The 21,361-nt window shown below is 48.2% G+C and overlaps 1 protein-coding gene across 2 annotated transcripts in view; it reads right to left on the minus strand.

Moving 5' to 3' along the window:
- Positions 1–21,361, minus strand: part of LOC142931035 (uncharacterized) — a 44,098-nt gene that overhangs the window by 15,321 nt on the left and 7,416 nt on the right. The window lies entirely within an intron of this gene.

Genomic DNA, 21,361 nt, shown 5'->3' on the forward strand with positions numbered 1-21,361 from the left:
TCTCACTCACTGTCTGTGGCTGCTCTCTCCCATCTCTCATGCTGCTTGCAGTTATCTTTCAGAACACGTTTACAGATTCATCGTTTTTTACTAAATATAAACTTTTTTTTACTACGCTATATAGCTATTTTTCGGAAGCGACCTGGTCACAAATGACAGCTCAACGAAGTGGCTTATCATGTGGACATTTATAGCAGCCAAATACTCTAAACGCACGTTCCTAAATGTGGAGGGAAAAACCGGAGGGGCTGGAGAAAATTCCACGCAGTCACCATGGGGAGAGAGAGACGCAAACTCCAAGTTTTCAGTAGGCGTCACGGTCGGGAACGAACCCGCGACCAGGCAACGTGGTTAACTTCTCACCACCGTCGAAACTTCCAAACGTCAAGCAGCCAGCACCAAACAGCACTATCAACGCTGCAAATAAATACGAAATTGTCGCACTTTCGTTACGTTCAGTTTTCATAGGTGGTCACCGACACGCTCTGTATAATGTACAGATGAACTCCACACCTATCTGCCGGCCTCCAAGATACTTTTTTTTTAAACAATAACGAAATATCGAAATTTCACGCGTGTGCTAGGTGATTCCCTCCACCGGTATGACTGGTCCTCCTCCTGTCATTCTTCTAGTGATACGGCAACAACCAAAGCTGCTTGCAGACGGTCACAACCAAGAGAGCTCATGGCACTGCGTGAAACGCCAGGGTCCAACCATGCCCCGAAATAACGGAAGAACAGGATCAACGGAACGCGAATATCCTACCCTGCCCCAAAGGGCACGTTTAATATATATTTAGTATAGACATGACATTCACCCTTGCCCCCCTACGCCACTACCCACGTTTGTCTTTCTCCCGCTGCCAATGTCATTCGGATACCTTATGCACAAATGGAAAATTAATAACTCTCTGGTCGCGGTGCGACTGTGGTCATCCAGAACAGACCACACACATGTATAGCAGAGCGATTTCCCCAATCCACAAATACGGAAATAACACAGCAACGATGCTACACTCCGCTGGCTCCTGACGCCATTCTCTGGCTTGACCACCTGAATGTGAGATTGCAGTTGTAGCTCTGCATCTGCATCAGCAGTCGTACAGAAGAAGAAAAAAAATACCAGCATAACTCATCCTCTGCCATTTTCGCAGTGACACGAAAACAACCAAAGCCACTTGCAGACGGCCACAACCAAGAGAGCTCATGGCAATGCGAGTAACGCCAGGGTCCGACCACGACCCGAAATAACGAAAGAACAGAATCAACGGAACGCGAAGATGCTACCCAACCCTAAAGGGCACGTTATATATACTGACATGCTATTCACCCTTGTCCCTCCCACTTCTACTCACACCCATTTGTATTTCTCCCGCTGGCAATGTCATTCAAGGCGAGACATGTTTCAAGGGTAGGCAGGAGGGATGCGGAGCGTGTAAGGTGACCCCTATGAAAACCAGATTTAACGTGAGCGCTGAGATCTGGCTTGCGGTCACTGACGCGCTCCAGGTGAGGTACAGATGAACGTGTGCCTGAGCTTTGGCGGAAGTGGGGGGGGGGGCTTCAGTGTCTACAGTGGGCCTCATGCTGGATTTCACTTCACGGCAAGATCCAGAACTTCGTAGTCACCGTGTGACCTGACCTCGCTTCATTGACCGCACAGGAACAAACCCATCGCATTAAAAAAAACTAGATATCAACCACTGGCAGTTGATGCTTATTTCATTCATATGTATCCGGATCAATGATTGTCATAATATGTGCATGAGTCGCTATAACTACTCATGCATGTGGCTAGGCTGTAGCAGGATATAAATCGTTCCATTAAGCAAAGCGTCAAGCTACGTACTAATTAGATGTTGCTTCGAGTGTTTGCGGTCACATAAATAAAGAAATCAGCCCGTATATTTTATTTATTTTTCAGATAATCTGGAATAAGCTGCACGTACGGAGAAACGTGACTTGTACATGGACACACATTGATGAATGCCAGTGGTGGTGACATCCAGAGATTCAAAGTCAGAATATGTATTTACACTGGAGGAATCCGATGAGCTTTAAAGCTCTTTTGTCACAGATGTCCAGTAGGGGCGGGTAGGAACGTTACAACAACAAACAATACAAAAAACATGATAGTATTGCAAAGTACAAGAAAGATAAACAATTCACCCAAACACATACAAATAAAAACTAAACAATCCCCATCCTATCTGGCAAATCCCACTGAGGCATTAACTTATTTTTCAGAAGCGATCTGGCCACAATTGATACCTCAACAAGTGCCTTATTATTTGGACATTTATAGCAGAAAAAAATATATATAAATAATCTCAATGCATGTTTCTAAATGTGGAGGTAAAACCGGAGGTCATGGAGAAAAAAATCCACGCAACCACGCGGAAAACATGCATACTCCAAATATACTGGTGTCAAGGTGGGGTTCGAACCCCTGACCTCCTGCATACCAGGCGAGGAAAATAACACACCACCTTAAATAAAGAAATAATCTGTATTCTAATTGCATTCTCAATTCCCAAATTTCGGGAATTCGAAGAGGCCGATTGGCACAGAGGTCAGAGCGCCGTGATGGCGCTGCTGAAATCCTGGGTTCAGATCCAGGTTTGTCGCCGTCCATGACCCTAAACTGGGTTCCTCCAGTGTAGCAAGTTTACGGCATCAGCCCGGTCACCAGTAAATCACTCAGAGACCCATAGACTTACACAGAGATCCATAAACTTACATAGAGGTCAATAGACGTATACAGAGATCTATAGACGCACATAGAGATCCATAAACGTACACAGAGATCAATAGACTTACACAGAGACCCATAGACTTACACAGAGGTCCATAAACTTACACATAAATCAATAGACGTGTACAGAGATCCATTGACTCATATAGAGATCTATAGACTCACACCGAGATCAATAGACTTATGCAGAGATCCATTGACTGAAACAGAGATCCATAAACTCACGCAGAGATCCATAGACTTACACAGAGATGAATCGACTTACACAGAGATCCATAGACTGACACAGATATCCATAGGCTGACACAGGGACCCATAGATTTACACAAAGACCCATAGACTTACGCAGAGACCTGTAGACTCACGCAGAGGCCCATACACATCCATGAACTCACATTGACTGGCCTTTTCTAAAACCAGGTTATTTTTTTACTGGACATCTGTGAAAAAAAGCTTCGCAGCTCATCGGATTTCTCCAAGATAAATAAATATTCTGTGTCCTGCAGTGGGCTGATAGTCTCAGCCCAGACACTTCGTGAATGCACAACAAAAATCCCTGATCACGTAATTTTGTATATGCGCTTATTTAGAGCTCCTTTTGACTGAAATGCCACGAACATTATTAACCGTCGCAGGGAGGGTGGATTAGAGATCAATTGAAAAGGAATCTTAGAGGCAGCTTTGTGGTATCTGATTGCTCTCGTTGGCGCAATACCGACAGCAGAATCGGTTAAACTGGGGGATTCTTGTTTGTACCAGGCTACGTGTACTTTTAAGCCACAAAATAGCCAAGTCTCGCTTACATGATGCAATGGGGCAGTCCCAGGTGTATGGCTTAAATGATTATCGAAGGCACCAACCAGCACTCCCCACTATGCTAACTCCCCCCCCCTCCCCCCTGGTTTTATCTGCTTATCCCAAGCAATCTCTGGGCATGTGGGCTACATGACCCAGCCAGTGCAGCCTCCTAGCCTGCCAGAGGAGCTCACCAATGGGACTGTATCCAGGTCACTTGCTGTGATGTCACAGATTTGCCTGATAATTCTGAAAACCATCCTGAACAAAAGGCATATATTCCCCTTGTAGCCTCCACAAGCTGTTGAGGCAAGTGCTGTTAGCGAGTAGCACCGATGAAGGTCGGGGTGGTGCACTATGCTTATGTGGCTAGGACGAAACCCGGCCGCCTTTGTCTCTCCAATGTTGATGTTTACACACCGCACTAAGGTACTCGTGTAGGGCTGAGTCGACTTACCACTCACACTCACCTACCACTCACCATTCACCTTCACCACTCGACTTTGCGCACCACTCACCTTCACTCACCTTCACTCACCACTTACTCTCACTGCTCGCTCCCACATTTGTATGTACGTATGTTGGACTTCTTTCGCACCGTGCGTAGCCAACCATGCTATTCGGATATGCGCATTTCACTCTCGCACGCCACTGACTCGCCACTCACCCTCAATCACCACCCTCACCACCCACCCAACCACCCTCACCAATCACACTCACCACCCAGTGTGCATCTGCTGCTCTCACGTCAGCTCCGACGACGCGGCGGGGATCTCCACACAACCCCAGATATCGCTCGACCCCCCTCCCAACCCACACAGGCTTTTTGGGCCACCGTCCTCTATCTGCTGCTACACACAACCTCGACCAAAACCTTTCCAGCACTACAGCAAAATTCGCGCATTCGTCACCCCTGGGTCGCCACCGTTTCCACCAGGGACGAAATCCAGGCAACGTTCTCCCCGGTCGAGTTCAATGAAGCCATCGATGGCAGTGCCAGAGAACTCGGTGAAAAAGTGACTTGCGGGATTGCCACCCAAACACCGCAAGCACCAATTCCCGGTACTGCCCCCCGTGTCGAACCCGGACGAGGGGGAAAACCCTTCTGATTGGCCACCTCGAGCAAGGGGATAGTGGTCACCGAGTGGCCCAAAGGTCTCGCGATGGCCATGCCATTAAGACCGATGAGGAAGCTGTTTTTTTTCGAATCTGGGGGGGGGGGGGGGGCAGCACGTAGTGAGGCTACGCGCGACCAATATCACTCACAGTGAAGTCTTTGTGTCATCGGGTCAGATCGCGCGGGTATAAATGTGTCGTTAACACACCGCCACCCGATACAGCCAATTAGTAAGGTTTGTCAGTAAACAAAACGTGCCGATTCGTTACTACTTCACTCTCCAACATACCGGTTTGCTGAAGTTGATCTATTTTACCAGGTAAGGCACACTGAGCTATGAAGCTCTTTTTACAGACGCGAACTGGCAACAAACGATAGTTCAATGAAGTGGCTTATCACGCGGAAATATAAAGCAGCCAAATACTCTAAACACGTGACGTTGACTCTAAATGGAGGGAAAACCCGAAGGACTCGGAGAAAAATTCAATCGAAGACAGGGAGAGAGAGACACGCAAACTACAAATATACAGCAGCCCTGAGGGTCGGCATCCAACCCCACGACCTCCTGTATACCAGGCGAAGTAGTTAACATCTAGTCACCGTGGCCTCTCCCTCCACCACCCGCCCCTGTCTGAGATGGTTTCTGTTTGCGTTGACTGTTCACAGTCTGACCGCGCACAGGAGACCAGACTCAATGATGCAAGAACCGACCCGCGTGATGCAGAGCTGCCCGCGTGCGTTGATATTTTGTCACTCGAGCGTCCGTGGGTCAGACGTTCAAGAGGTGGCGCTGCCTCTTTTTGTGCTTACTATTTGCGATGACTCGAAGGTCACGGAGGCCCTTGGGAGCGTGCATCGGGATTTGTGCCTAACGGGTCATTCGGAATATTAATTTAAAAAAGAATGAAAGATGATTTTACTTCCTTTTAAGCTGAACAGAATAATTCAATATTTGTTGGTCCTGGCTCTGTGTGTGTGTGTGTGCGCACACGGGTGAACTGTATGAGGACGAAGTGTGTATGCGTCTACTGCTACACGTGTGGCATAATAACGATGTTTGTGGGCGTGCGGTGGTGATGGGCTGCAAACGCGAAGGCGACGATCGGCTCTCCGCACGAGTGCCACTCACGCATGCGAGCGAGTGCAGCACGGGGCACCAACTACCGACGCTCGAGTCTCGAGTATATTCCGTCTGCCCACGTTCCACTGCTATTACTCTGGGGAATTGAATTCTGAGTGCACCAACCCACTCGAGCCCCACCCAATCTCAATGAGCACCAAATCCAGCCACCCAGCCACGCGCCTGGACAACCAGCCAGCCACCCAGCCACCCACGGAGCTATCCACCCAGCCATGGACCCACCCATGCACCCAACCAGCCACCCACCCAGCAAACCACCCCTCCAGTCACCCAGACACCCACCTAGCTACCCACCCAGCCAGCCACTGAACGACGCACGCAAACTGCCACCCACCCAGCCACTAAGCCACGCACCCAGCCAGCCAACAAGACACCCAGCTATGCAGACAGCCACCCACCCCACCCATGCACCGAACCACCCAGTGACCCAAGCACACACGCACCCCACCGGCCACCCGCGCATGCACCCAGCCAGCCAGCCACAAAGCTAACTAGCTAGCCCATCAGCCACCCTGCCCCCCCAACCACCCACCCAGCCATGCACTCAGCCACCCAGCCACACACCCAGCCAGCCAGCCAAATACCCAACCAGCCACCCAGTCAACCACTTACCTTGCAAGCCAGCCACACAGCCACCCTGCCTTCCCAACCACCTACCCACCCAGCCACCCAGCCAGCCATCCAATCACCCATGCACCTTGCTCCCCAATCAAACAGCCACCCAGCAAGCCATCCAACCACCCACCCTTAACCTAGCCACCCAGCTACTCAGATATCCACCCAGCCATCCAGCTACTTACCCACCCCAGTGAATATAAATACGTCCCAATCTCTGTATGTAACACATCGATCATTCGCATCGCTGTGGCGAATAAAAGAAAAACGATAACTAAGGAGACAATTCGCCTCCTCCACATATCTCGTTTCTCCACGTGGCAATTAATTTTAAAATGTACACATCCCATTAGCCACACCATTCTTCTGGGAGTGCACAATTTCCGCAGCATTAGTTCAACAAAAACTATAAACTAAACTTTTTATTCAACCAGGTGTGGCCCACTGAACTGGCCACGAATGATAGTTTAACAAAGTGGCTTATCACGTGGACATTTATAGCAGCCAACTGAGCCGCAGACGTGATCTTGGGAGCAATACTATTTATTACACATTAACACACAACACAACACGATCTACACTCGAGTCTCGAATGCCCATCTAGCCACGCTACGGCAGAACTAGACACGGTTCGCTAACCCGGTCCGGACCACAAACGGGGTCCTGGACCGCGTGGCTGGAGACTTCTTCTCCCCGACGTGGATCTTCGTAACACCGGCACACGAAGAACCTCGAGCTCCTCACGGGGCCCTCGTTATATGCCCCCCGGGCTGGGGCTGGCTCCAACCTTCGCCCCGCCCACCTTCCAGGTCTCTCAAGCTCCTTCTCGAAGGTTCCTGAGAGCTCCTTTGGACCACGTGACCGCCCCACGGACCCCGTCCACCGGTGCCCCCCCCCCCTCCAATATCGTCGGGTCACGTGACAGCAAGTCAACGAGCGTATCATGCCCCACCGTAACCCTGGCTGGCTGACGCTCCCTATCGCTCCCTCACCGGGAGCCTGCACCGCACACTGTACGCGGTGCCTTCGCGCTAACCAGCACTCACCCAAGCCCCGCTAGGGCTGGTACTACATCCCGTAACCCGGGCTGCCCGTCATGACAACACATTACCGGCCGTGGCTTCGCAAGCCCCGGCACCATAGTGACAAGCACAGTCACTACAGACGTGTGAGATTGATTCTAAATGAGGAGGGAAAAACTGGAGGAACTGGAGAAAAATCCACACGACCACGGGGAGAATATGCAAACTCCAAATATATGAGGCATCAGGGTCGGGATCCAACCCCACGACCCCCGACATATCAATTAACACCGTTGCTTCACGGCGCCCCAAACAGGAACTCTGGACCGGTTTTGTCATTCCCTATTCCATTGGCAAAGTCAAAGCTGTTTGAACTTGTTTCCAGATGTCTATAGGCAAGGTCCCCTCGTCTGTCTTAGATACGGGTCCTAGTTCAATGCAAACCTCTACAATACACAACACCGAATAATCACTATGACGTTATATATCATGTCGAGAATGACAGAGCTCATTTAGCAGTATAGGGGATGTTGGCGAGCTCCTAACAACAACCGCCATTCGCCACTAAGTAGCGGTGATGTCACCACGACGCTTGTGCCAGGCTATGTGCACCTTGAGGCCACGTGAAGTGTCGAACGCCCGCTGGCAGGAGGGCACGGGGCAGACGCAGATGCCACGGGTCGACTGACTGAGACGACTGGCTGATACACCACCTGTGCCCCCTACTGTACCAACTGATCCATTCACTCGTACACACGCACGCACAGAGACAAAGATCCCCCATATAGAGGACGCAAAGGTGCTTGGCCAAGTGCTGTTAGCGAGCACCTGTGAAGTTCAGCACGGAACACGAGGGGGTGGGTGGCCGCCACCATGTGCGGCCACCTTTGTCTCCCCAGTGCTGATTTTACACACCGTACCATGTACTGTATTTACTTAAGGCTGAGTAAACCTAGGGCAGGCCCAGGACCAGCTGAAGTATCCGCCACTGTTATTAGTCATATGCGGTAATCAGACTCTAGACGCTGGGTTCGTAGCACAGCGCACTCACCGCTGCGCCACAGCTCCCCACTGCACTGACACACATACTTAATATGGGCAATTCCCCGACAATATAATTACAGCGTTGGACAGCATGGACGATAATCACAGAATTTATATCGTGGGCATCACCGAGTACTGTTGTACTTTATAAGTGTCTATGCACAGTAATTTGGAGCAACACAGAGGGAGAGAGAGAGAGAAAGGCGATTTCACCAGCCCACTCCTAACTATACTATTTATTATTTGATCAGGTAAAGCCCATTATGCTATGTAGCTCTTGCTCAGAAGCGACCTGGCCACAAATTATAGCTCAACGAAGTGGCTTATCTCGTGGAAATTGATAGCAGCTAAACACTCTAACCGCAAGTTTCTAAATGTGGAGGGAGAAACCTGAGGCATCAGGTCGGGATCGAACTCACGACCTCCTGCATACCAGGCGAGGAAGTTAACAGCTCACCACCGCGGCACTCCCTCTGTAGGCCCCAATCTATAGAATTTCCCATGTCGCCTTCATCATCATCATCCAGATCGCCATCGTCAATCCACTGCTGGATTGAGACCTCCATAATTTGTCCTAGCCACCTGCACACATCCTCCAGGGAATGTTTTCCACCAATTGGCTGTCACTTCATCATGAGTGTTGAACCATCGTCCATCCATCCCTTCTAGCCATGATGTGACCTGTCAAATCCCACTCTCATTCACAGTTTGAATGATGTTAACCTGCATACGCTCTGCAATCCAGGCGTTCATATTCGGGTCTCTCAATGTAATGACCAGCCCGCGTCTCTCCATGCTTCTCTGTGCATTTCAACTTTCATCGTCAGTGTCCGGGTTTCCCATTCTGCGAGTCGCAGTGGGCACGACGATTTGAAACGGCATATGAACTCGTTTGGCAGTTGCATACAAACACACAAAATGACAAAAAAAATAACTCGACACATTTGTCAAATAACTCCCAGTGGCCACACACTTGCTGGACGACTGCCTCGCAGAGAATGTCCCCGTGGATCCTACTTACACTTTTCAACAGTGAAAACCGGAAAACGAAGCTTTTCCAGATTGCAGAAAAGAACTATGCTGATATTCAACACCGGTCTTGCAGGTCAGAGTCCATGACCCCAGGATATTCCTCAAAGTTCCGCGTGTCCTCTATCATATACCTTCCCGGATTTTACGTTTCGGAATTAAACATATGTATTAATTTGCAGGTATATTTTACATGCATTGTATTGAACTTTATCACAGTACGCAGCACAGTTCTGATACTAGACCTAGTGCTGACTGGGGAAAATATGCGGGTTTGGTTGACAGTGGAAAAGGTGGCAACTCTACCAATCACTCACCTGTTCACTCACCCACACACTCATTTACTCATGAATTCACTCATCCATTACCAAAGTCACTCAGCAACTCACTCAGTCTCTCACTCACCCATATACCCACCAACCCACCCACTAAATCATTCACTCATTTATTTGGCAAATTACTCAGTAACCGGAATGTGTGGAAACTACAGAGGAATATCATTGATGAGTCACGCCATGAAACTCTGGGAAAGGACCATAGAAAGGAGACTGATGAAGCTGATGGATATTGGCGAGAGTCAGTTTGGATTCAGACAGGAACGGTCAACAATTGATGCAAACTTTGCACTGAGAGTAGTGATGAAGAAGTTTAGAGAGAAGGAACGGGACCTGCATATGGTGTTTATTGATCGAGAGAAAGTGTATGACAGGGTGCTTAAGTAGCCCATCTGGTGGTGTATGAGAAGAAGAGGTATTCCTGAGGTATATGTCTGGCTTATCCAGGATATGTATGAAGGAGGGAAAATGCATGTGGGGAGCAGTTGTGGAGTGTCGGAGAGCTTTCAAGTCAAAGTGGGAGTGAAGCAAGGCTCCACCCTGAGCCCTTTCCTGTTCATTCTGGTGCTGGACACACGAGAGATATGCAGCACAATGTCGTCTGCTGTTTGCAAACGACTTTGTGCTATGTGGTGTTAGCAGAGGGGTAGTGGAAGATCATTTGAAGATCTGGGTGCAAAAGATTGAAGGGAATGGGTTAAGGATCAGTCGGACAAAGACTGAGTATAAGTGATGGTGACGTGACCACGGCGCATGTGCCAGGCTAGGCACACCTTGAGGCCACGTGAAGTGTTGAAGGCTCACTGACATGAGATCACGGGACATGCCCAGGTGCCATGGGTTGGCTGAGATGACTGACAGATGCACCAGCTGTGCCTCCTACTTTGCCAACTTGCCTGATTGTATCTGCTCAGTGCTTCGCTCGTTGTTGTGAGCGTCACTCCTCTGCTCTCCGTTGTTGTTAGAGGGCGACTGCCTCAAACTGTGATAATAGATTTTACCCCTTTTTTCTGGCAACAAAACAGGTGTTAAGATGTTAAAACACCGTTTGAAACCTTTTACAAGGAATCATGTCGGCATTAACCACAATGCTTGTGGTCAGAATGCAAACAAAAAACATACTCCTTGAAACTGATTGGTCCACACCAGAGACAGCTTTCTTTTGAGTCTCGTCTCAAACGGTGTTAGGCCAGAGGACGCCAAAAGGTCTCAAACTGACCAATAGCGTCCTTCACTTGCCTCCTCCACAGTGGCCGATCTTGACACCGCTGGAACCAGTCATTGGAAAGTCCAGCTCCACAACCTTCCGTACCGCATCAATACATCTCTTCTCCAGTCCGTGTCGTGCCCATCTAGCCCCCTTTATCTGGCCAAACAGAAGCTGCTTGGGCATGCATTGTCCGGGAATTCTGGCTACATGATCCATACAAACACACAGACATACACACCCCTTACTCACTTCCTCCTCATCTCTGCCACAACACACTCACCCCTATTCACAGTCACTAAAGCCTCACCACACACACACCCCATAATCACCTCTCTTCACTCAGGTCAACTTCACCACGCTCATCCTCACACTACACTATGCCTTACGCTCGTATATTATGCGAAACACTACACTATATACTACACTTATCATAATGAATTACACCAGACTACAATATTTTTCATACACTACTGTACACTAGACTATATGCCACACCAAACTTTACCCATCTACACCCTACTGTACACGACTGTAGTGTACAGTACCCCACATTACATATAACACTCACATACACAAATATGCACACAAACACACACATAAAAACGCACAAAATACGACTACACAACCACATTGTGATATTCTTGGGTCTTTCAGAAAAGTCACGTAGATAGGTTCAAAGAAAATAACAAAAAATAACACATTGTGATAGTAAAAAAGCAGGTTAATACGAGCTCATAAAACACACACAAGCAAACTCATTAAAACTAAACAAACGCTTAAAAAAAGACTGAAAATAAAATTGTACTTGTAGGAACCTCCGGGTTACACAAGCCCACAGGGGATTATTGTGTCCGCCCGTCCGTCGTGCATCCAAAAATGGTAGGGGTGGGGCTGGGTGGAGAGGGGAGGGTGGGGAGGGGCTCGGTGGGGAGGGTGGGGAGGGGCTGGGTGGGGGGTGGGAGGGGTGGGGCTGGGTGGGGAGGGGCTGGTCACCCCGTGGTGCCCTTATAAAACTCAACGTTTAACCTACTCACGCCGGCTTGTGCCCGCCCTCACAGTCTGGCATATTTGCGGAATACACCACGCCGCTGTTGACCCTGGCCATTGACCGAGCAACCCAGTGTTCCTACCAGCTCTCTCCGCAGGAATGTGTTAAGTGCTCATTAAGGCTGCCGGTCAAAACAAAAGACTAACCAATACCCATACTCGCCATTCACCACTAAGTGGTGGTGACGTCACCACAGCGCGCTGCCAAGCCAGGTGCACTTTGAGGCCAAGTGAAGTGTCGAAGGCTCGCTGACAGGAGGTCATGGAACACACTCAGGTGCCATGGGTTTACTAACTCTGAGGTGGCCCCCCCGACTGTACCAACTTGCTGTGTTTTAAGACGCCCGGCGCGCCACTTGTTGTTGTGAGCGTCACTCCTCTGCCCCGTTGTCAAGGATTTGTCAGCTCCTCACACAATCCAGACTGGTTAAATCCACAATGGATTGTAGGCATGCCAACCTGCAAGTTTCTAAATGGCGCAGACATTCCATTAGAGCTGCCCTCTTTTCATAAGCATAGAGAAGGGAGGGAAAGACTGTGGCCGAGAAGACCCGACGCTTCATGCGGAGCGACTGACTAGGTAGCTTCTACACAGTATTGTGCAGCTGATGAAAAAAAATGCCGCCCGACTGATTCGGAGTGAGACCTCTACTGTCAAACCGGAGCTGGTCAAAAGCACACTGCCGAGGTATGGGAAACTCTCCAACTGCTTCATCACCAATGGAGAGCTGAGGGGTGGAGTGTTTGGTGGCACAAAATACCCAGGCAGGTGCTTAGTTTTGGTGGGGCTGATGGTAAGACCCCACCTCTTAGAGGCACACTCCCGGTGCAGCAGCAGCGCCTCCAACTCCTCCTCTGAGTGAGCAGCAATCACCAGATCGGCATACATAACATGGTTGACCAATAGGGAGCCATCCCTTGCCCGCATCCGGGCATAGATCAACTTCCCGTGGTATCTGTACCAGATGAAAATTCCTAACACAGACACATACACAAACACCTATCAGACGTTCCCTAAAGGCAGTAGGCGGTCTGGTTTTGGGTTCAGCTGTTGCACAATCAACGGCTGTTGTAGTCCAGTTAGAGTGTCAATCTTAGACCAACTAATGAAAGTGTCCAACTCGAAGTAAATCCCAGTTTGGCTCAACATCTTTAAGAAATACATAACATAACACTCTTTTAAAGTAAGAATAATAATTTAATTAGGAATAATCAAGTTAATAAATAACACGATTTTAAACGTAACTTTCAACTCTAACTTACATAACTAAATCTATCTATTCTTAGCTTTACTTACAAAGCTACTTGAAATAGGACGTCAGCTCTCAGATGTCACTCTCTTAACCAAACAAAAACACAAAGTGTCGGTGACATCACAACGGCGCCTGTCCCAGGCTAGGCGCAGGCCGAGGCCACGTGAAGTGTCGAAGGCTCGCTGATAGGTCACGGGACAGACCCAGGTACCATGGGTTTGCTGAGTGAGATGACTGGTAGATGCACCAGTTGTACCCCCTACTGTCTCAACTGACTGCGTTTTAATCCACCTGGCGCTCCGCTCTGCTGAGAGCGTCGCTCCTACACACACACTGTGACACACACTGACACACACAGTGGCACGCAGTGGCACACAGTGATATACATAACCTCCGTCCGACACACACAAAGACAAAGACCCCCGTATAGCCTCAGACTGTTGAGGCAAGTGCTGATAGCGAGCACCTAGGCAGACCGGCATGGCACACAAAGGTGGCCACGCCAGGCTGCCTTCGTCTCCCTAGTGGTGATGTTTACGCATCACACCATGTCCTCGTTTGAGGCTCAGTCGACTGACGGGAGGGCCCAGGACTGGTTCAGATGTTGGGGAACCCCAGGACCGATTCAGCAGGAATCAAACTCGCTCGGCTCTTAGCCTTAAAAGACTGTTGGGGCAAGTGCTGTTAGCGAGCACCTATGAAGGCCGGCACGGCACACCAGTGGCGATGGTTATGCACCGCACCAGGTACTCATTTGAGGCTGAGTCGACCAAGGGGAGGGCCCAGGACCTATTCAGATAAACGCCAATGGTGTTGGCCATGAGCGTGAATCGAGCTCGGGTCGCCGGCTTTGCAGCGTAGTGCGCGAATGGCTGCACTCCCTAACCACACACTCACACTCGCACGCGCGTGAACGTGGCTCGTTACCACCACACGTGGCTGGGATTAAAACATGACAGCCGAGTTCTTGTAGCTTAAGATCAGAGCGCCCGTGCAAAGCCACGCACCTCGTGAATACTCTGAATATCCATTCATCTTGAGAGCTTGGTGTACGTGTTTCAATTCACTGGCTAGATGATGATGGTCGGAAATACATCGAGCTCTATGGTGTAGAGTTTTGATGAGGGAATGCTTCTGGGAAGATGGTGGTGGGAGTCAGGTTTTAGATATGCATCCGTATGGGTGGCTTTCCTGTAGACAGAGTGTCCCATCGAAATAAACATCCAAGAATGGCAGCTTGCCATCCTTTTCCAGGCATCCACTCTATTTCCGTCCTTGTGGAAGAGGTACGTAGATGACACGTTTGGCATCTGGCCACATGGCCGACCAGCTCTGAACCAATTCCTCAACCACATCAATTCCATACACCCAGTCATCAAATTCACCATGGAGGTGGAAAAGGATGGCAAGCTACCATTCTTGGATGTTTTAATCGAAAGGAGACCAGATGGCTCAATGGGACACTCTGTCTACAGGAAAGCCACCCATACGGAAGCATATCTAAAACATGCCTCCCACCACCATGCTTCCCAGAAGAATTCCCTCATCAAAACTCTACACCATAGAGCTCGATGTATTTCCGACCATCATCACCTAGCCAGTGAACTGAAACACGTACACCAAGCTCTCAAGATGAATGGATATTTAGACGACACAATCCGTAAAGCTATCACCTTAACCGTTGGGAAAGAACCATCTGAGGACCCAATCAAAACCATCACATTGCCATAGCAGGGGTCACCAAAAAGATCTCCAAAATCATGAGCAAACACAAGATCCAGGTTCGATTTAACACAATAATAGTATAGTTGTTATTAGATTTACACATCGCAAACTGCATCTTACAATCACTAAAAAACACAGATGAGTTTGAAGGAAACAGCCATCCCATATGGGTTTCCATGAGTTTATATTTAGGTCTCTGTTATGATGTTTTAGTTTTCTATAGAGAATCGTCATCATTCTTGCAAATTGAAACTCTCACGGTCGCTGAGCAACCACAGACACGAGCAGGATGGCAGCAGCAGCCGTCAGGCGGTTAGCCATATCCACCAACATTTTCCGAAGCTCTGCAGTCTTATATAATTATTAATATGATATCAGCCAATCAATGAGTGTTTCTACATGTGTTTATTTTGGTCTCTATGTGTCTCTCTTGGTTGGTATGAGTATCTGGGGCTCTATAAATCTTTGGGAGTCTCTGGATCTTTACGGGTGTCTATGGGTCTCTATAATAAGGTTCAGTTTTCACAAAGAGCATCATTGTCGTTCATGTAAATTGCATCTCTCACGGTCGCCGAGGAACCACAAAAACGGGAAGGCAGCAACAGCAGCCGGGCAGTGAGCCAGCGCAGCCAACAATGGCGCATGCTCTGCGGTCCCCTATGTACGAAGAGAGGTCTTCAGCCACTTGCCAAGTGTGTTTATACATGTGGGAAGGAACGCAGAGAAAAACCCAACGTGTGCGAGAGGGGCAACACTCTATCCCATACAGATGGAACAGATGAAGATTGGTCCGCACTTTGCAGTACCGCTGTCTGCTGGCGAGCCAGGATATGGCTCCTGCTTGAGTCCCACGGGAGAGAAGGGAGTATTCCAACGTCCACCAACCCTCGCTGCTGCCTCCAAAGTGCTGACTTACAGGGCACGTGCATAGCAGCATCCACCGACACCGCACGGCAAGATGCAGGGTAGAAATTGGTTATTGCAGGTACCTAACCGGGAATCTAACATAAATGTTTATTCATAGAACGCCTTCACTCAAGGCTACATGGAATGCTGTAGTTGACAGGGGCGCACTGCAAGGGTTTATGAATGAGTGACAGCGATAGAGGGGTGCTTAGGGATCACGAAAGGTCTGTAGGGGAAGGACGGGAAGGAGTGGAGGGGCAAGGGGAGGAAAAAGGAAGGGGATGGGCGATAGAGAAGAGGCGAGGCTTTAAGAGAGGAACAGAAGGAGGTTAAGGAGGAGGGCTGCCTTAATATCCAGGGGAAGTTTATTCCAGTGGATGAGTTATAGGCTTGGGCTGAGAGGTGGCGAAGAGATGTCAATGCAATGGTTAATTCTTGAATCTATCTGTGAGGAGTTGTAAGTGTTACCACCTGGTGTGTGGACTGGGTTTTTTCTGGGTTCTCTGATTTCCTAATGCACGAAGCCAAACTCTAAGTACTTGTAGTAGGAACCACCTGATTAATTATTGAAACTCAGCGAGGTTTAACAAAGAGTCACAGGGACTCACAGAGATATAAAGACCCACATTGAGACCCATAACCTCACAAAGAACTCATGGACTCGAATAGAGATGCAAATTCTCACGTAGAAATCAATAGACTCAAATAGAGGCCCATAGCTGTAAATAGAACCACAGCCTCGCATAGAAATCTATAAACGCACAAAGATACCCATTAGACTCACATATAGATCCATAGATTCCCATAGATGCCCATAGGCTAACAGAGACCCATAGCTTCACATAAAGACCAATAAACTGAGATAGAGACCCCTAGGCTAACATAGAAACACTTTGACGTACATAGGTAGCTGATAAAATACAGTGAAGGAAAAAAGTATTTGATCCCCTGCTGATTTTGTACGTTTGCCCACTGATGAAGAAATTATCAGTCTATTATTTTAATGGTAGGTTTATTTGAAAAGTGAGAGACAGAATAACAACAACAAAATCCAGAAAAACGCATGTCAAAAATGTTACAAATTTATTTGCATTTTAATGAGGGAAATAAGTATTGGACCCATTTGCAAAACATGACTTAGTACTTGGTGGCAAAACCCTTGTTGGCAATCACAGAGGTCAGACGTTTCTTGTAGTTGGCCAGCAGTTTGCACACATCTCAGGAGGGATTTTGTCCTACTGCTCTTTGCATATCTTCTCCAAGTCATTAAGGTTTCGAGGCTGACATTTGGCAACTCGAACCATCAGCTCCGTCCACAGATTTTTATGGGATTAAAGTCTGGAGACTGGCTAGGCCACTCCAGGACCTTAATGTGCTTCTTCTTGAGCCACTCCTTTGTTGCCTTGGCCGTGTGTTTTGGGTCATTGTCATGCTGGAATACCCATCCACGACCCATTCTCAATGCCCTGGTGGAGGGAAGGTGGTTCTCACTCAAGATTTGACGGTACATGGCCCCGTCCATCGTCCCTTCGATGCGTTGAAGTTGTCCTGTCCGCTTAGCATAAAACACCCCCCAAAGCATAATGTTTCCACCTCCATGTTTGACGGTGGGGATGGTCTTCTTTGGTTCTTTCGGTAAAGTCACGTAGCAGCATTCCTCCTCCAAACACGGCGAGTTGAGTTGATCCAAAGAGCTCCATTTTGGTCCCATCTGACCACAACACTTTCACCCAGTTGTCCTCTGAATCATTCAGATGTTCATTGGCAAACTTCAGACGGGCATGTATATGTCCTTTCTTGAGCAGGGGGACCTTGCGGGCGCTGCAAGCTTTCAGTCCTTCACCGCGTAGTGTGTTGCCAATTGTTTTCTTGGTGACTATGGTCTCAGCTGCCTTGAGATCATTGAAAAGATCCTCCCGTGTAGTTCTGAGCTGATTTCTCACCGTTCTCATGATCATTGCAACTCCACGAGGTGAGATCTTGCATGGAGCCCCAGGCCGAGGGAGATTGACAGTTTTTTTGTGTTTCTTCCATTTGCAAATAATCGCACCAACTGTTCTTACCTTCTCACCAAGCTGCTTGGCAATGGTCTTGTAGCCCATTCCAGCCTTGTGTAGGTCTACAATCTTTTCCCTGACATCCTTGGAGAGCTCTTTGGTCTTGGCCATGGTGGAGAGTTTGGAATCTGATTGATTGATTGATTGCTTCGGTGAACAGGTGTCATTTATACAGGTAACAATCTGAGATTAGGAGCACTCCCTTTAAGAGTGTGCTCCTAATCTCAGCTCGTTACCTGTATAAAAGACACCTGGGAGCCAGAAATCTTCCGATTGAGAGGGGGTCAAATACTTATTTCCCTCATTAAAATGCAAATCAATTTATAACATTTTTGACATGCGTTTTTCTGGATTTTTGTGTTATTCTGTCTCTCACTGTTCAAATAAACCTACCATTAAAATTATAGACTGATCATTTCGTTGTCAGTGGGTAAACGTACAAAATCAGCAGGGGATCAAATACTTTTTTCCCTCACTGTAGAGACCCACATCCTAATATAGAGACCCATAGCTTCAAGTAAAGAACCATACATTCAAACGAAGACCCATATACACAAATGTAGACCCATAGGTTCACAAAAAACTCATATAGACAATCATATCCTCATGCAGATAACCAAAAACTCACACAGACTCATAGACTTACATAGAGACCCACAAATTCACTGTGACGACCACAGCCTCACATAGAGATCCGTTCACTCACACAATGACCCATAGCATCGCATAAAGACTCATAGACTTACATAGATACCCGTAGACTCACATAGCGAAACTATAGACACACATAGACAACCGGAGATGCACATAGAGATCCATAGAAGCACAACGTCACCTATATATTTACAGAGACCCATAGACTTCCACATGGACCGATAGTTTCACATAAAGACCAAAGAACTCACAGGAACATACATTGACTCGAACAGAGACATAGAGACTCACATAGAGATACATACACTTTCATAGAGACCCATAGTGGCACATGGAGATATATACACTCACAGAGAGATTAATATAATCACATTAAGACCCATATACTCACACAGAGACCCATAGCCTCACATGCCGACCCATACACTCACATAATAATTAATAGACTCATAGAGAGACATAGACTTCCATAATAGAGACCCACAGTCTCACACGGAGAGCCACAGACTCACCTAGAGACCCACAGACTCACATAACTTCACAAGAAGCCAACTCTTACTATTGGCCAAACATCAAATGTATATATGTATGTTGAACTTCTTTCTCACCGTACATAGCCAACCATGCTAATCGGAGGTGATGTAGCAGCACCTTCTCGCTCACGTGGCTGTTTTTTTTTTCTTTCTGGGCACTTGTTTAAAAACACGCAATGATCGGCTGATAAACATATTCGTATATATAGAGGAATGCAGAGCTTGGGTAATTGTTGCAATCGCCGGCTCCTCGCCATCTGGCTGCTGCTGCTACTGCCTTCCAGCTTTGTCTGTTGAGCTTCGGCTATGGCGATCCATACAAATTACATAAACGACGATGCTACCGTATATACCATAGAAACCCATAGAGATCTACGTAGACACAGAGATTCATAGAGCCTCAGAGACTCATATTGACCAATAAAGACCCATAGAGACCGGAACAGACACATGTATAAACGCTCATTGATTGGCTGATATTATCTTTATATATATAGCACGGCAGAGCTTGGACAACTGTTGGTGGAAGTGTCATACCGCCTGACTGCTGCTGCTGCCTTCCTGCTCGTGTCTGTGGTTCCTCAGCGACCGTGAGAGATTACATTTGCATGAACGACAAAGGTTCTCAATATGTGACACTTAACATTATTACAGAGACCCATAGGGTTCCATTGAGATCCCACGGAGATCCATATAGACTCATTGAGCCACATAGACTTGTAGAAACCAACAGAGACCCCCTTGAGACCCATAGGGACCAACAAAGTCCCGAATGAGAAGGCTACTGCCAATATCGTGCACACTGCAGCTGATTTCGGTTTGTTGAACAATGAACCTAGTGTGTGATCTAGGAGGTGCTGGAGTGTGGAGTTGGCAAGGGCGGGAGACAGTGGCGAGGAGAAGAGGAGAAGAAACGCCAGGACAGAAGGAATTGGCAATTATAATGATGATGACATTCATAGCACGCCAGATGTTGCAGACGAGTCAACAACTCAGGGGCGCGGAGCCAATCTTAGGGCTGCTCGAAATCCTGACCCAGACAGACAGAGAGGCCTTTCGACGCTTCTTAAAAGTCAAAGTGCATTTGATTTTGCGGATGTGCAAAGGGATTAGAGTTCCACACCGAGGGGGCGACAGCAGAGAACCGACGTGAGGCTGTAGCAGTATAGTGTCGTGTATAGCGTAGTGTATAGTAGTGTATAGTGTAGTGTATAGTAGGTATAGTATCTTGTATAGTAATGTAGTGTATAGTGAAGTTTAGTGTATAGTAGTGTAGCCCATAGTAGTGCAGTGTATAGTGCAGTGTATATTAGTTGTATGGTGTAGTGTATAGTAGTGTAGTGTATAGGAGTGTATAGTGAAGTGTATAGTGACGTGAGGCTGTAACAGTTCGAGACCCCCTTTGGTGTCCGAAGCAGATTTTGAGTGACGCTGCTGCTGCTGCGTAGGATTCCTACCGTGAGCGTTCAGTGCAAGGCGAGAGCAAGTGAGGCGAGCTATGGTGGAGAACCGGTACAGAGCATTGGCAAATGTTGACCGTGATGCCCGCCCTCAACGGCCTACTCATTGCGAATGACCTCACACGAGATCTGGGACGTCAGCTGTGAGTGAAGCAGATAGCGTGTGGTAGTTTGTTTCACGTCGACGCACAACAGACAGCGCAGTGTTTGCCGGGGCGACGGCCAGCAATTAAAACCGTGAACATCTGCGGCCAGCGCCGAACGTGCTCCCACTTGCGCTGCGTCACCGGATGTAATAGGAGCAGGAGGTAGTGATGGGTGGGACACGCGGTGTGTAGGGTGGTGGAAGGCGGGGACTGCAGTGGCAGCCAGAGGTGGGCGACCGAAGGGGGAGAGATGACCTAAAGCCACAGTAGGGGAGGTGAGGAAGATGAGACTCAATAGGTGCTCGCTAACAGCACTTGCTTAAACAGTCTACATGCCTAAACAATGGGAGATTTCACCGTCCTCGTCCTGACCAATGTATCACCGCTACCTCGACCATCAGAGTGATTAATACCTCACCACTATCATGATAATGAACATCTTCATCATGGACACAATACACTGCCACACAGTCACCATCACCATAACCACCACAACCACCGCAACTACCACCACCAC

The sequence above is a fragment of the Petromyzon marinus genome, chromosome 47, assembly GCF_048934315.1.
Source record: "Petromyzon marinus isolate PM22_M1 ecotype Great Lakes invasive population chromosome 47, UKy_Petmar_22M1.pri1.0, whole genome shotgun sequence".
Taxonomy (NCBI): Eukaryota; Metazoa; Chordata; class Hyperoartia; order Petromyzontiformes; family Petromyzontidae; genus Petromyzon; species Petromyzon marinus.